Source organism: Antennarius striatus, chromosome 6 (assembly GCF_040054535.1).
Source record: "Antennarius striatus isolate MH-2024 chromosome 6, ASM4005453v1, whole genome shotgun sequence".
Taxonomy (NCBI): domain Eukaryota; kingdom Metazoa; phylum Chordata; class Actinopteri; order Lophiiformes; family Antennariidae; genus Antennarius; species Antennarius striatus.
In genome coordinates this window covers 3,072,501-3,090,096 of record NC_090781.1, presented here as the reverse complement: position 1 = coordinate 3,090,096, position 17,596 = coordinate 3,072,501, and the positions used below count along the sequence as shown (strand labels likewise).

The window sequence follows — 17,596 nt, the reverse complement described above, 5'->3', positions numbered from 1 at the left end:
CTATACTGGTCAAAAAAACCCTATATAAAGGTGGCATGGCACACACATAGCTTGCTTCAATACATACATGCATGCATAGATGTATAGATGCATAGATAGATAGATAGATAGATAGATAGATAGATACATACATAGATAGATAGATAGATAGATAGATAGATAGATAGATAGATAGATAGATAGATAGATAGATAGATAGATAGATAGATAGATAGATAGATAGATACATAGATAGATAGATACATAGATAGATAGATAGATAGATAGATAGATAGATAGATAGATAGATAGATAGATAGATAGATAGATAGATAGATAGATAGATACATAGATAGATAGATACATAGATAGTATTCATACAAAAGTCATTGCTAGTCAGCCCTAACTTATACAACAACATTTTTACTTTTCTCTGGGATCAATTTCATTTCATCATTCAATCAATTCATTCATCAAACTTTTATTACATACAACTTTAGCTCATAAAACAACTTGACTCGTCTGTCTTTCCTTCCAAACGCCCTCTGCTGGCGGGGGGACAGAAAAAGAAAAAGCTTACGGCACCTGGTATTCCCAGGCGGTCTCCCATCCAAGTACTAACCAGGCCCGACTCTGCTTAGCTTCCGAGATCGGACGAGATCGGGCGTGTTCAGAGTGGTATGGCCGTAAGCAACTATACTGGTCAAAAAAACCCTATATAAAGGTGGCATGGCACACACATAGCTTGCTTCAATACATACATGCATGCATAGATGTATAGATGCATAGATAGATAGATAGATAGATAGATAGATAGATAGATAGATAGATAGATAGATAGATAGATAGATAGATAGATAGATAGATAGATAGATAGATAGATAGATAGATAGATAGATAGATAGATACATACATAGATAGATAGATAGATAGATAGATAGATAGATAGATAGATAGATAGATAGATAGATAGATACATAGATAGTATTCATACAAAAGTCATTGCTAGTCAGCCCTAACTTATACAACAACATTTTTACTTTTCTCTGGGATCAATTTCATTTCATCATTCAATCAATTCATTCATCAAACTTTTATTACATACAACTTTAGCTCATAAAACAACTTGACTCGTCTGTCTTTCCTTCCAAACGCCCTCTGCTGGCGGGGGGACAGAAAAAGAAAAAGCTTACGGCACCTGGTATTCCCAGGCGGTCTCCCATCCAAGTACTAACCAGGCCCGACTCTGCTTAGCTTCCGAGATCGGACGAGATCGGGCGTGTTTTTTTTTTTGTCTTTTATTATGAAAATATATTTGTATAAAAACAATATATATTTTTGATTTACAGAATACTTGACAAACAGAAAAAATAACAAGAAGTTCTTAACTTACCAAAACATATTACATTTGTTTTCATACACAAATAAAAAAAAACCAGAGTATTTCAATACATCATCATAACAACATAAATTTCCAGTGATATTAATTTGAAAGAGCTCCCTTTCTGAAGGAAAAGATCAACACTCCCAAATAGGCCTACTACATTTGAAATAATGTAGGTACTTACCATTAAACGAGAACAAACCTCCAAAAGACAAAATAATTCTATACCCAAAGAGAATTTCAAAATTACATTATGCTAGCAAAAAAAATACATTCCTAAAAAAAACTTTTCGACATTAGTCAAGGATTCCCCACTATGTTACAAAAATACTATTATCCCTACCAATTCCACACAATCTCTCCCCCCTTTTTACAAACCAAAAGAGAGTTGGCTTTGGTAAAGAGTGGAGCCAAACTTGCAGAGCCTTGCATCATCCTATATTTTACCTGGGTTTGTATTATTCTTTTGAAAATTGTCCAAACAGAAATCAGTTTATTGTCATAATGTGCTAGATTTCGCCTTGATTTAATCGCCCATCTGGCATGGCTTAAAAGAAATCTGCAAAACTCTGCATTTTTGACTCTACTCTCTGTCCAGACACCAAAAAGAAAAAAGATTTCCCAAGAATCTCTGTCATTCCATACCAACCCCAACTTCTCAATCAAGCAGCGTTTCAACAAACCAAAAAATTCACACAATTCAGTACATTTCACATACATATGCATAAGGTCTTCATCTTCCACACCACACACATCACACTCTCTGCCAACCTCCCTGTCCAGTTGATGCAGGATCACATTAGTAAAAATCTTGTTGTGTCGAAGTTTGAAATCATGATCCTCTGCTTCAATGCTATTACTTTTTACTTTCCATTTCTCCCAGATTTTATTCTCATCCAGATTTGGAAAAACCCTGCTCCAGTAGGGCAAAGAGGCCGGCTTCTGCCATACTTTCATCAGAAAAAGGTCATACAAATGTTTGCACACTATCCCACAAAAGTATTTCAACTCTCCCCTGTGAACATATGTCAAAGTAGGAAAGTCACTTCTCCTGTCTAACACGGCAGCAGATATGATTAATGATTTCCACGTTTGTGGAATGCTTTGTAATATAGTTTGATAATAATTCGAAATTACTGTAAACCTTGCGTCATGATTAATTTCTTTTACACCATCATATATTACCTGGTTCGGCAGAAAACCTGGCATAACTTCATACATTACATCTTTTAATTGTACAAAATTTGCTTTCAACATATTCGCATTGTATAACATTTTCCCTTCTGTTCTGATATATTTATTCAGAAAAATTGGTAGCTCTTTTACCGTGTTTAAAGAATGTACTGTGTACTGTAAATGTTCCATAAATTCTGCCTGAGCGCACAGGACTTCCTTGTAGAAAAGTGGGAGTTCTGCCATCATTGGTTTTTTCAATGTCATCAACAGCACATAATCACCAATTCTCATCACTCTATTCAGAAAATACCCCATTAGACACTTCCACCCATAATCTGTATCGTCATACAGATATTTTTTAATATATTTGATCCTAAATGCTTTCTTTTTACTGTCTATGTCCACCAATTTTAAACCCCCTTCCTCATATTTACCTATTAAAGTTTTCCTTGCTATTTTCCCCACTGTAGTCCCCCAGATGAATTTTGTCATCATTTCATGCATACGATTCACAACCCACAAGGGTAAATCAACTACTGCTAAGGCATAATTGAGTTTAGACAGTATTAAATGATTTAAAACCACTACCTTTCCGTTAATTTTAAGATCTCTCATCCTCCACCAATGTAGCACTGCCTCTATTTTTTTTAATATGCCTGTCCATGTTTCATCCCTTGCAGCTAAACTATCCACACCAATAAATGTACCCAAAATTTTTACATGTTTCGGCTGTACTTTCAATGATAGATCTGTTTGAGGCGGACTGTCCATATTAATGAATAGCATTTCCGATTTTTGTAAATTTATGTGAGAGCCTGATGCTTTACCATACATTGCAATTAAGTCAATTGCTCTATATACACTGTCTAAATCTCTGACTAGTAGCGTCGTGTCATCCGCAAATTGTTGGATCAAAACCTCCCCTCCCCCTGGTAACTCAATCCCTTTTACATGTGAATCCGTTTTTAATAACGCGCTCAAAGATTCCACCACAATAGAATATAAAATTGATGACATCGGACACCCCTGCCTGACGGATCTGTGCAGTTGAAACTCATCAGTAATCATCCCATTCACTTTAACTCTACCTGTTGCTGTGCTGTACAATAATTTCAACCATGCTATCATCCGATCTCCAAAACCTAACCTTTCCAGCACCCTAAACATAAATTTGTGTTCAACCCTGTCAAAAGCTTTATTGAAATCTAGAGATACGATAATACCTTTCTGTTTAGTTATTTTTAAATACTCCACTGTGTCCCTTATTGTGCTTATGATGTCAGATGCCTCTCTACCCGGTATACTATAAGCTTGCGTTGGTGCTATTATTGTGTGTATGACCTGTTTAAAGCGGTTTGCGAAAATTTTCATTAATATTTTATAATCTGTGTTCAAGAGTGTGATTGGTCTATAGTTAGCCAAATTACTTTTCTCCCCTTTCTTAAAAATCAAAGTTATAATGCCCAATGTCATTGATTTTGAAACCATCTTCTGACGAGCTATTTCTTTGTACACAGTTAACAGTATTGGCATTAACACTTTTGCAAAAACCTTATAAAAGTTTGCCGTTAGCCCATCACTGCCCGGACTTTTATTCGAGACCAAACTCTTTATTGCCATTTCTACTTCTTTCTCTTCTATTTCCCGATCACAAAATGATTTATCACTATTAGACAGTTTGACCGTCATTTTTGTCAGAATTTCTCTCGTTGAGATGTCGTCTGAACCGTTTGATGTAAAAAGAGTCTGATAGAAGTTGTACACAGTTTCTATCATTTCTCCCAAACTTGACGTCATATTTCCTTGTCCATCTTCTAAACGATTGATATAGCACTGTTCTTGCTTGCTTCGTTCCAGGTTTAAAAAAAATCCCGTGCTCTTTTCTCCCTCCACCGCATATTGCGCCCTACTCCGCACAATGGCCCCTTCACATTTTCTTTTTTCAATAGTTTTTAATTCTTCATATAGAGCCCCCAACCGTTCTTCATCAACATTATCCTGTCTGTTCAACATTTCAATCTCAGATTTTATTCGGTTTTCTTTTTGATGTTCTTTGAAGCTCATCCTCTTGGCAAAGTGAATGCTCTTCTTCTTAATTCTCACTTTCAAATCCTCCCATCCCTCCACCACAGCCGTCTTAAAAAAAGGTTGTGAGACGGTAGTCTTAATAAGTGTCTCTATACAGTTTATGAAGTTCTCATTTTTCAACAGTGTAGCATTTAGATGCCACAAACCCCCTCCCTTCCCTCTTTTCAGTTTCCCCAGTTTCACCAACAAAAAAGCATGATCACTCAGGAAAGTGAAGTCATAATGCGCCGTATGAAAATAATGTAAATGTCTCTGTTTAATCAAACATAAATCAATCCTGCTTCTGCGCAGAGAACCTTGCACAGTCTGAAGTCTGGAGTAGGTTCTCGCTAGTGGATTCTCATTTCTCCATAAATCCAACCATTCCTGCTGTAACATAAAATTCCTAAGAATTGTTCTTGAGGTATCGTTTTTAAATTGTCCAGTTTCATGTCTGTCCAGCATGCATAACTTGACATTGAAGTCCCCCATGATAATGTCACTGTTACTTGCACTCCGATATAAGTCTTTGAAAAAAACAGAACGTTCGCTCTCAACATTAGGAGCATAGATGTTCATTAGTTCAAAAGTTTGTTCTTCTACAGTGAATTTAATTTTTACCCACCTCCCTTCATCGTCACCCTTTACGAAAGTGGCGTTTATGTCTCTGTTATTTACATTAACCAAAATACTCACCCCCCTCGCTCTACTTGTGCCGTAGCTCGAAAAAATTTGTCCGCGCCAGAGAGACTGCACTTGTGCTTCGACAACCGCGTCCCAGTGCGTCTCTTGTAAACATATAATGTTTGCCTTGCACAAAGTGATCAGTTTCTCAAATTTCTCAATATTCCTCAGTCCATTTATATTTATGGACGCTAGTTTCATAGTCACCTATGCACTAACTCCAAAGAATATGTATATATATATATATGTACCTCATCAGTAGAACCAATTTCATGTCTTCTTGTCTTTTTTGTTTCTCCTTCCTCTATTCCTTTTTTGACTCAAACCCTCCCCATCCTTTTCCGTCATATGTTCCCCTACCCCGTGTGCAGTATCACCTGCTATTACCCCCTGTTCCATGTCTCCACAGCCACCAGTGTTCCGGAGGACACTACGACTGCGTCCCCTCCGATGTCCGCTATCCTCCGGTTCTGCGTCCCCTCTCCGCTCCACCATCTCACTCCCGTCTTTCCGTGTTGGTCGTTCCACGACCGCGGTTGCCTCTGCTACTCCATCACCGTCATTCTTCTCCCGGTCACCGGCATTCGTCCCCTCCTCCGACTCTCTTCCCTCGTCGTCCGTCTCCATCACACTGGAGGAACCCTCGTCCTCCTCCACGGTGTCCTCCTTCTCCTCCTTCTCCTCCGCCCTCACTCGCTCCTCTGTGTCCTTCTCCGTCGTTTCTCCACACTCCCGGGCATAGTGTCCCTGCTTCTTGCAGCGGAAGCAGAAGAACTCCGGACATTCACGCAAGATGTGTCCTGGTTGCAAACACAACCGACACACCTTTAATTGTTTATCATGTAGTACTCGAAAATACTCGGAACCCTCCAGTGTGTCAAATTTAGTGCTATAAGGCAGGGACGAGATAGCGTCAGGAAATTTCACTTTGAGAAAACGAGTACCATCCAAAATTTCCGTGCCAGTCCATTTCCTTCGTCTGATGTCCGACGCAGGTTCCACTCCCCATTGAAACAGCTTGTCCCGAATTTGTCCATCAGTTATATAGAGTGGCAAGTTTAGAAAAGACACCACTCTTGTGTCCTTAATCAGTTCCGTAGCCACCACCCTCGAGTTTCCTATCTTGAAACCATCTAATAGTCTTTCTTTGCCTTTGGCATTTCCCATGGTGAGTTCCCACCTCCCTTCTGCCTTTGCCCGGCAGCCCAACACTCTGCCACAGGTGAGCTCCACCGCCTTTAGTAAGGCCATCATCGCTATTTTCACCCCACCTTCAACTTCCACGTTCACCACCAAGTCTTTTGTGGCAAAATTCCGGTCCTTAACCGATTCACTGGCATCATCGTCTCCCACCGTCTTCCTCGCCATCTCTCCCCGGCGTCGACCCTGCCTGAGGGTCTCCATCGCTCCCGCTTCTCCATCCTTTGCCATCACCCGTCGTCTGTCGCCTGACCCACCTTCTCCGACTGTCGTCCCATCTTTTCTCCCCTCTCCGCACACCTCAGATGGACAAGAGTCTCTCCACACTCTCAGCCCGTTTATTTCCATGGTCCCACTCGTCGGCTCTTCCGTCACCCGATCCATGTCTACAGCATCCGTTCGACTTAACTTTGCCGACACAAAGCAAACCCCCTGGCAGCCTTCGCTGCTGGGGGAGACAGCGAATTCTTTAGTATCAATCAGTCGTCGTTTTCTACTACATACAACAATATTCAAACTTCCTCCTTCTTCCTCAAACATAGGCGTTGGCGTGCACCGAATCCGTATACACCCTAGGTGGGCGTGTTCAGAGTGGTATGGCCGTAAGCAACTATACTGGTCAAAAAAACCCTATATAAAGGTGGAATGGCACACACATAGCTTGCTTCAATACATACATGCATGCATAGATGTATAGATGCATAGATAGATAGATAGATAGATAGATAGATAGATAGATAGATAGATAGATAGATAGATAGATACATACATAGATAGATAGATAGATAGATAGATAGATAGATAGATAGATAGATAGATAGATAGATAGATACATAGATAGATAGATAGATAGATAGATAGATAGATAGATAGATAGATAGATAGATAGATAGATAGATAGATAGATACATAGATAGATACATACATAGATAGTATTCATACAAAAGTCATTGCTAGTCAGCCCTAACTTATACAACAACATTTTTACTTTTCTCTGGGATCAATTTCATTTCATCATTCAATCAATTCATTCATCAAACTTTTATTCCATACAACTTTAGCTCATGAAACAACTTGACTCGTCTGTCTTTCCTTCCAAACGCCCTCTGCTGGCGGGGGGACAGAAAAAGAAAAAGCTTACGGCACCTGGTATTCCCAGGCGGTCTCCCATCCAAGTACTAACCAGGCCCGACTCTGCTTAGCTTCCGAGATCGGACGAGATCGGGCGTGTTCAGAGTGGTATGGCCGTAAGCAACTATACTGGTCAAAAAAACCCTATATAAAGGTGGCATGGCACACACATAGCTTGCTTCAATACATACATGCATGCATAGATGTATAGATGCATAGATAGATAGATAGATAGATAGATAGATAGATAGATACATACATAGATAGATAGATAGATAGATAGATAGATAGATAGATAGATAGATAGATAGATAGATACATAGATAGTATTCATACAAAAGTCATTGCTAGTCAGCCCTAACTTATACAACAACATTTTTACTTTTCTCTGGGATCAATTTCATTTCATCATTCAATCAATTCATTCATCAAACTTTTATTCAATACAACTTTAGCTCATGAAACAACTTGACTCGTCTGTCTTTCCTTCCAAACGCCCTCTGCTGGCGGGGGGACAGAAAAAGAAAAAGCTTACGGCACCTGGTATTCCCAGGCGGTCTCCCATCCAAGTACTAACCAGGCCCGACTCTGCTTAGCTTCCGAGATCGGACGAGATCGGGCGTGTTCAGAGTGGTATGGCCGTAAGCAACTATACTGGTCAAAAAAACCCTATATAAAGGTGGAATGGCACACACATAGCTTGCTTCAATACATACATGCATGCATAGATGTATAGATGCATAGATAGATAGATAGATAGATAGATAGATACATACATAGATAGATAGATAGATAGATAGATAGATAGATAGATAGATAGATAGATAGATAGATAGATAGATAGATAGATAGATAGATAGATAGATAGATAGATAGATAGATAGATAGATAGATAGATACATACATAGATAGATAGATACATAGATAGATAGATAGATAGATAGATAGATAGATAGATAGATAGATAGATACATACATAGATAGATAGATAGATAGATAGATAGATAGATAGATAGATAGATAGATAGATAGATAGATAGATAGATAGATACATACATAGATAGATAGATAGATAGATAGATAGATAGATAGATAGATAGATAGATAGATAGATAGATACATAGATAGATAGATAGATAGATAGATAGATAGATAGATAGATAGATACATAGATAGATAGATACATAGATAGTATTCATACAAAAGTCATTGCTAGTCAGCCCTAACTTATACAACAACATTTTTACTTTTCTCTGGGATCAATTTCATTTCATCATTCAATCAATTCATTCATCAAACTTTTATTACATACAACTTTAGCTCATAAAACAACTTGACTCGTCTGTCTTTCCTTCCAAACGCCCTCTGCTGGCGGGGGGACAGAAAAAGAAAAAGCTTACGGCACCTGGTATTCCCAGGCGGTCTCCCATCCAAGTACTAACCAGGCCCGACTCTGCTTAGCTTCCGAGATCGGACGAGATCGGGCGTGTTCAGAGTGGTATGGCCGTAAGCAACTATACTGGTCAAAAAAACCCTATATAAAGGTGGCATGGCACACACATAGCTTGCTTCAATACATACATGCATGCATAGATGTATAGATGCATAGATAGATAGATAGATAGATAGATAGATACATACATAGATAGATAGATAGATAGATAGATAGATAGATAGATAGATAGATAGATAGATAGATAGATAGATAGATAGATAGATACATAGATAGATAGATAGATAGATAGATAGATAGATAGATAGATAGATAGATAGATAGATAGATAGATAGATAGATACATAGATAGATAGATACATAGATAGTATTCATACAAAAGTCATTGCTAGTCAGCCCTAACTTATACAACAACATTTTTACTTTTCTCTGGGATCAATTTCATTTCATCATTCAATCAATTCATTCATCAAACTTTTATTACATACAACTTTAGCTCATAAAACAACTTGACTCGTCTGTCTTTCCTTCCAAACGCCCTCTGCTGGCGGGGGGACAGAAAAAGAAAAAGCTTACGGCACCTGGTATTCCCAGGCGGTCTCCCATCCAAGTACTAACCAGGCCCGACTCTGCTTAGCTTCCGAGATCGGACGAGATCGGGCGTGTTCAGAGTGGTATGGCCGTAAGCAACTATACTGGTCAAAAAAACCCTATATAAAGGTGGCATGGCACACACATAGCTTGCTTCAATACATACATGCATGCATAGATGTATAGATGCATAGATAGATAGATAGATAGATAGATAGATAGATAGATAGATACATAGATAGATAGATAGATAGATAGATAGATAGATAGATAGATAGATAGATAGATAGATAGATAGATAGATACATACATAGATAGATAGATAGATAGATACATACATAGATAGATAGATACATAGATAGTATTCATACAAAAGTCATTGCTAGTCAGCCCTAACTTATACAACAACATTTTTACTTTTCTCTGGGATCAATTTCATTTCATCATTCAATCAATTCATTCATCAAACTTTTATTACATACAACTTTAGCTCATAAAACAACTTGACTCGTCTGTCTTTCCTTCCAAACGCCCTCTGCTGGCGGGGGGACAGAAAAAGAAAAAGCTTACGGCACCTGGTATTCCCAGGCGGTCTCCCATCCAAGTACTAACCAGGCCCGACTCTGCTTAGCTTCCGAGATCGGACGAGATCGGGCGTGTTCAGAGTGGTATGGCCGTAAGCAACTATACTGGTCAAAAAAACCCTATATAAAGGTGGCATGGCACACACATAGCTTGCTTCAATACATACATGCATGCATAGATGTATAGATGCATAGATAGATAGATAGATAGATAGATAGATAGATAGATAGATAGATAGATAGATAGATAGATAGATAGATAGATAGATAGATAGATAGATAGATAGATAGATACATACATAGATAGATAGATAGATAGATAGATAGATAGATAGATAGATAGATAGATAGATAGATACATAGATAGTATTCATACAAAAGTCATTGCTAGTCAGCCCTAACTTATACAACAACATTTTTACTTTTCTCTGGGATCAATTTCATTTCATCATTCAATCAATTCATTCATCAAACTTTTATTCAATACAACTTTAGCTCATGAAACAACTTGACTCGTCTGTCTTTCCTTCCAAACGCCCTCTGCTGGCGGGGGGACAGAAAAAGAAAAAGCTTACGGCACCTGGTATTCCCAGGCGGTCTCCCATCCAAGTACTAACCAGGCCCGACTCTGCTTAGCTTCCGAGATCGGACGAGATCGGGCGTGTTTTTTTTTTTGTCTTTTATTATGAAAATATATTTGTATAAAAACAATATATATTTTTGATTTACAGAATACTTGACAAACAGAAAAAATAACAAGAAGTTCTTAACTTACCAAAACATATTACATTTGTTTTCATACACAAATCAAAAAAAACCAGAGTATTTCAATACATCATCATAACAACATAAATTTCCAGTGATATTAATTTGAAAGAGCTCCCTTTCTGAAGGAAAAGATCAACACTCCCAAATAGGCCTACTACATTTGAAATAATGTAGGTACTTACCATTAAACGAGAACAAACCTCCAAAAGACAAAATAATTCTATACCCAAAGAGAATTTCAAAATTACATTATGCTAGCAAAAAAAATACATTCCTAAAAAAAACTTTTCGACATTAGTCAAGGATTCCCCACTATGTTACAAAAATACTATTATCCCTACCAATTCCACACAATCTCTCCCCCCTTTTTACAAACCAAAAGAGAGTTGGCTTTGGTAAAGAGTGGAGCCAAACTTGCAGAGCCTTGCATCATCCTATATTTTACCTGGGTTTGTATTATTCTTTTGAAAATTGTCCAAACAGAAATCAGTTTATTGTCATAATGTGCTAGATTTCGCCTTGATTTAATCGCCCATCTGGCATGGCTTAAAAGAAATCTGCAAAACTCTGCATTTTTGACTCTACTCTCTGTCCAGACACCAAAAAGAAAAAAGATTTCCCAAGAATCTCTGTCATTCCATACCAACCCCAACTTCTCAATCAAGCAGCGTTTCAACAAACCAAAAAATTCACACAATTCAGTACATTTCACATACATATGCATAAGGTCTTCATCTTCCACACCACACACATCACACTCTCTGCCAACCTCCCTGTCCAGTTGATGCAGGATCACATTAGTAAAAATCTTGTTGTGTCGAAGTTTGAAATCATGATCCTCTGCTTCAATGCTATTACTTTTTACTTTCCATTTCTCCCAGATTTTATTCTCATCCAGATTTGGAAAAACCCTGCTCCAGTAGGGCAAAGAGGCCGGCTTCTGCCATACTTTCATCAGAAAAAGGTCATACAAATGTTTGCACACTATCCCACAAAAGTATTTCAACTCTCCCCTGTGAACATATGTCAAAGTAGGAAAGTCACTTCTCCTGTCTAACACGGCAGCAGATATGATTAATGATTTCCACGTTTGTGGAATGCTTTGTAATATAGTTTGATAATAATTCGAAATTACTGTAAACCTTGCGTCATGATTAATTTCTTTTACACCATCATATATTACCTGGTTCGGCAGAAAACCTGGCATAACTTCATACATTACATCTTTTAATTGTACAAAATTTGCTTTCAACATATTCGCATTGTATAACATTTTCCCTTCTGTTCTGATATATTTATTCAGAAAAATTGGTAGCTCTTTTACCGTGTTTAAAGAATGTACTGTGTACTGTAAATGTTCCATAAATTCTGCCTGAGCGCACAGGACTTCCTTGTAGAAAAGTGGGAGTTCTGCCATCATTGGTTTTTTCAATGTCATCAACAGCACATAATCACCAATTCTCATCACTCTATTCAGAAAATACCCCATTAGACACTTCCACCCATAATCTGTATCGTCATACAGATATTTTTTAATATATTTGATCCTAAATGCTTTCTTTTTACTGTCTATGTCCACCAATTTTAAACCCCCTTCCTCATATTTACCTATTAAAGTTTTCCTTGCTATTTTCCCCACTGTAGTCCCCCAGATGAATTTTGTCATCATTTCATGCATACGATTCACAACCCACAAGGGTAAATCAACTACTGCTAAGGCATAATTGAGTTTAGACAGTATTAAATGATTTAAAACCACTACCTTTCCGTTAATTTTAAGATCTCTCATCCTCCACCAATGTAGCACTGCCTCTATTTTTTTTAATATGCCTGTCCATGTTTCATCCCTTGCAGCTAAACTATCCACACCAATAAATGTACCCAAAATTTTTACATGTTTCGGCTGTACTTTCAATGATAGATCTGTTTGAGGCGGACTGTCCATATTAATGAATAGCATTTCCGATTTTTGTAAATTTATGTGAGAGCCTGATGCTTTACCATACATTGCAATTAAGTCAATTGCTCTATATACACTGTCTAAATCTCTGACTAGTAGCGTCGTGTCATCCGCAAATTGTTGGATCAAAACCTCCCCTCCCCCTGGTAACTCAATCCCTTTTACATGTGAATCCGTTTTTAATAACGCGCTCAAAGATTCCACCACAATAGAATATAAAATTGATGACATCGGACACCCCTGCCTGACGGATCTGTGCAGTTGAAACTCATCAGTAATCATCCCATTCACTTTAACTCTACCTGTTGCTGTGCTGTACAATAATTTCAACCATGCTATCATCCGATCTCCAAAACCTAACCTTTCCAGCACCCTAAACATAAATTTGTGTTCAACCCTGTCAAAAGCTTTATTGAAATCTAGAGATACGATAATACCTTTCTGTTTAGTTATTTTTAAATACTCCACTGTGTCCCTTATTGTGCTTATGATGTCAGATGCCTCTCTACCCGGTATACTATAAGCTTGCGTTGGTGCTATTATTGTGTGTATGACCTGTTTAAAGCGGTTTGCGAAAATTTTCATTAATATTTTATAATCTGTGTTCAAGAGTGTGATTGGTCTATAGTTAGCCAAATTACTTTTCTCCCCTTTCTTAAAAATCAAAGTTATAATGCCCAATGTCATTGATTTTGAAACCATCTTCTGACGAGCTATTTCTTTGTACACAGTTAACAGTATTGGCATTAACACTTTTGCAAAAACCTTATAAAAGTTTGCCGTTAGCCCATCACTGCCCGGACTTTTATTCGAGACCAAACTCTTTATTGCCATTTCTACTTCTTTCTCTTCTATTTCCCGATCACAAAATGATTTATCACTATTAGACAGTTTGACCGTCATTTTTGTCAGAATTTCTCTCGTTGAGATGTCGTCTGAACCGTTTGATGTAAAAAGAGTCTGATAGAAGTTGTACACAGTTTCTATCATTTCTCCCAAACTTGACGTCATATTTCCTTGTCCATCTTCTAAACGATTGATATAGCACTGTTCTTGCTTGCTTCGTTCCAGGTTTAAAAAAAATCCCGTGCTCTTTTCTCCCTCCACCGCATATTGCGCCCTACTCCGCACAATGGCCCCTTCACATTTTCTTTTTTCAATAGTTTTTAATTCTTCATATAGAGCCCCCAACCGTTCTTCATCAACATTATCCTGTCTGTTCAACATTTCAATCTCAGATTTTATTCGGTTTTCTTTTTGATGTTCTTTGAAGCTCATCCTCTTGGCAAAGTGAATGCTCTTCTTCTTAATTCTCACTTTCAAATCCTCCCATCCCTCCACCACAGCCGTCTTAAAAAAAGGTTGTGAGACGGTAGTCTTAATAAGTGTCTCTATACAGTTTATGAAGTTCTCATTTTTCAACAGTGTAGCATTTAGATGCCACAAACCCCCTCCCTTCCCTCTTTTCAGTTTCCCCAGTTTCACCAACAAAAAAGCATGATCACTCAGGAAAGTGAAGTCATAATGCGCCGTATGAAAATAATGTAAATGTCTCTGTTTAATCAAACATAAATCAATCCTGCTTCTGCGCAGAGAACCTTGCACAGTCTGAAGTCTGGAGTAGGTTCTCGCTAGTGGATTCTCATTTCTCCATAAATCCAACCATTCCTGCTGTAACATAAAATTCCTAAGAATTGTTCTTGAGGTATCGTTTTTAAATTGTCCAGTTTCATGTCTGTCCAGCATGCATAACTTGACATTGAAGTCCCCCATGATAATGTCACTGTTACTTGCACTCCGATATAAGTCTTTGAAAAAAACAGAACGTTCGCTCTCAACATTAGGAGCATAGATGTTCATTAGTTCAAAAGTTTGTTCTTCTACAGTGAATTTAATTTTTACCCACCTCCCTTCATCGTCACCCTTTACGAAAGTGGCGTTTATGTCTCTGTTATTTACATTAACCAAAATACTCACCCCCCTCGCTCTACTTGTGCCGTAGCTCGAAAAAATTTGTCCGCGCCAGAGAGACTGCACTTGTGCTTCGACAACCGCGTCCCAGTGCGTCTCTTGTAAACATATAATGTTTGCCTTGCACAAAGTGATCAGTTTCTCAAATTTCTCAATATTCCTCAGTCCATTTATATTTATGGACGCTAGTTTCATAGTCACCTATGCACTAACTCCAAAGAATATGTATATATATATATATGTACCTCATCAGTAGAACCAATTTCATGTCTTCTTGTCTTTTTTGTTTCTCCTTCCTCTATTCCTTTTTTGACTCAAACCCTCCCCATCCTTTTCCGTCATATGTTCCCCTACCCCGTGTGCAGTATCACCTGCTATTACCCCCTGTTCCATGTCTCCACAGCCACCAGTGTTCCGGAGGACACTACGACTGCGTCCCCTCCGATGTCCGCTATCCTCCGGTTCTGCGTCCCCTCTCCGCTCCACCATCTCACTCCCGTCTTTCCGTGTTGGTCGTTCCACGACCGCGGTTGCCTCTGCTACTCCATCACCGTCATTCTTCTCCCGGTCACCGGCATTCGTCCCCTCCTCCGACTCTCTTCCCTCGTCGTCCGTCTCCATCACACTGGAGGAACCCTCGTCCTCCTCCACGGTGTCCTCCTTCTCCTCCTTCTCCTCCGCCCTCACTCGCTCCTCTGTGTCCTTCTCCGTCGTTTCTCCACACTCCCGGGCATAGTGTCCCTGCTTCTTGCAGCGGAAGCAGAAGAACTCCGGACATTCACGCAAGATGTGTCCTGGTTGCAAACACAACCGACACACCTTTAATTGTTTATCATGTAGTACTCGAAAATACTCGGAACCCTCCAGTGTGTCAAATTTAGTGCTATAAGGCAGGGACGAGATAGCGTCAGGAAATTTCACTTTGAGAAAACGAGTACCATCCAAAATTTCCGTGCCAGTCCATTTCCTTCGTCTGATGTCCGACGCAGGTTCCACTCCCCATTGAAACAGCTTGTCCCGAATTTGTCCATCAGTTATATAGAGTGGCAAGTTTAGAAAAGACACCACTCTTGTGTCCTTAATCAGTTCCGTAGCCACCACCCTCGAGTTTCCTATCTTGAAACCATCTAATAGTCTTTCTTTGCCTTTGGCATTTCCCATGGTGAGTTCCCACCTCCCTTCTGCCTTTGCCCGGCAGCCCAACACTCTGCCACAGGTGAGCTCCACCGCCTTTAGTAAGGCCATCATCGCTATTTTCACCCCACCTTCAACTTCCACGTTCACCACCAAGTCTTTTGTGGCAAAATTCCGGTCCTTAACCGATTCACTGGCATCATCGTCTCCCACCGTCTTCCTCGCCATCTCTCCCCGGCGTCGACCCTGCCTGAGGGTCTCCATCGCTCCCGCTTCTCCATCCTTTGCCATCACCCGTCGTCTGTCGCCTGACCCACCTTCTCCGACTGTCGTCCCATCTTTTCTCCCCTCTCCGCACACCTCAGATGGACAAGAGTCTCTCCACACTCTCAGCCCGTTTATTTCCATGGTCCCACTCGTCGGCTCTTCCGTCACCCGATCCATGTCTACAGCATCCGTTCGACTTAACTTTGCCGACACAAAGCAAACCCCCTGGCAGCCTTCGCTGCTGGGGGAGACAGCGAATTCTTTAGTATCAATCAGTCGTCGTTTTCTACTACATACAACAATATTCAAACTTCCTCCTTCTTCCTCAAACATAGGCGTTGGCGTGCACCGAATCCGTATACACCCTAGGTGGGCGTGTTCAGAGTGGTATGGCCGTAAGCAACTATACTGGTCAAAAAAACCCTATATAAAGGTGGAATGGCACACACATAGCTTGCTTCAATACATACATGCATGCATAGATGTATAGATGCATAGATAGATAGATAGATAGATAGATAGATAGATAGATAGATAGATAGATAGATAGATAGATACATACATAGATAGATAGATAGATAGATAGATAGATAGATAGATAGATAGATAGATAGATAGATAGATACATAGATAGATAGATAGATAGATAGATAGATAGATAGATAGATAGATAGATAGATAGATAGATACATAGATAGATACATACATAGATAGTATTCATACAAAAGTCATTGCTAGTCAGCCCTAACTTATACAACAACATTTTTACTTTTCTCTGGGATCAATTTCATTTCATCATTCAATCAATTCATTCATCAAACTTTTATTCCATACAACTTTAGCTCATGAAACAACTTGACTCGTCTGTCTTTCCTTCCAAACGCCCTCTGCTGGCGGGGGGACAGAAAAAGAAAAAGCTTACGGCACCTGGTATTCCCAGGCGGTCTCCCATCCAAGTACTAACCAGGCCCGACTCTGCTTAGCTTCCGAGATCGGACGAGATCGGGCGTGTTCAGAGTGGTATGGCCGTAAGCAACTATACTGGTCAAAAAAACCCTATATAAAGGTGGCATGGCACACACATAGCTTGCTTCAATACATACATGCATGCATAGATGTATAGATGCATAGATAGATAGATAGATAGATAGATAGATAGATAGATACATACATAGATAGATAGATAGATAGATAGATAGATAGATAGATAGATAGATAGATAGATAGATACATAGATAGTATTCATA

The 17,596-nt window shown here is 39.1% G+C and overlaps 7 non-coding genes across 7 annotated transcripts; all 7 read right to left on the bottom strand.

The window, feature by feature from the left end:
- Positions 1 to 552: 552 nt before the first annotated feature.
- LOC137597591 (5S ribosomal RNA) lies at positions 553 to 671 on the bottom strand. The gene has a single exon (XR_011035957.1). It is a non-coding gene; the product is annotated as a 5S ribosomal RNA (ribosomal RNA).
- A 6,953-nt stretch (positions 672 to 7,624) lies between these two features.
- On the bottom strand, positions 7,625 to 7,743 carry LOC137597590 (5S ribosomal RNA). Its single transcript, XR_011035956.1, has one exon. It is a non-coding gene; the product is annotated as a 5S ribosomal RNA (ribosomal RNA).
- A 406-nt stretch (positions 7,744 to 8,149) lies between these two features.
- On the bottom strand, positions 8,150 to 8,268 carry LOC137597589 (5S ribosomal RNA). Its single transcript, XR_011035955.1, has one exon. It is a non-coding gene; the product is annotated as a 5S ribosomal RNA (ribosomal RNA).
- Positions 8,269 to 9,014: 746 nt separating this feature from the next.
- LOC137597588 (5S ribosomal RNA) lies at positions 9,015 to 9,133 on the bottom strand. The gene has a single exon (XR_011035954.1). It is a non-coding gene; the product is annotated as a 5S ribosomal RNA (ribosomal RNA).
- Positions 9,134 to 9,643: 510 nt separating this feature from the next.
- On the bottom strand, positions 9,644 to 9,762 carry LOC137597587 (5S ribosomal RNA). The gene has a single exon (XR_011035953.1). It is a non-coding gene; the product is annotated as a 5S ribosomal RNA (ribosomal RNA).
- A 466-nt stretch (positions 9,763 to 10,228) lies between these two features.
- Positions 10,229 to 10,347, bottom strand: LOC137597586 (5S ribosomal RNA). Its single transcript, XR_011035952.1, has one exon. It is a non-coding gene; the product is annotated as a 5S ribosomal RNA (ribosomal RNA).
- A 6,917-nt stretch (positions 10,348 to 17,264) lies between these two features.
- Positions 17,265 to 17,383, bottom strand: LOC137597584 (5S ribosomal RNA). Its single transcript, XR_011035950.1, has one exon. It is a non-coding gene; the product is annotated as a 5S ribosomal RNA (ribosomal RNA).
- Positions 17,384 to 17,596: the final 213 nt, after the last annotated feature.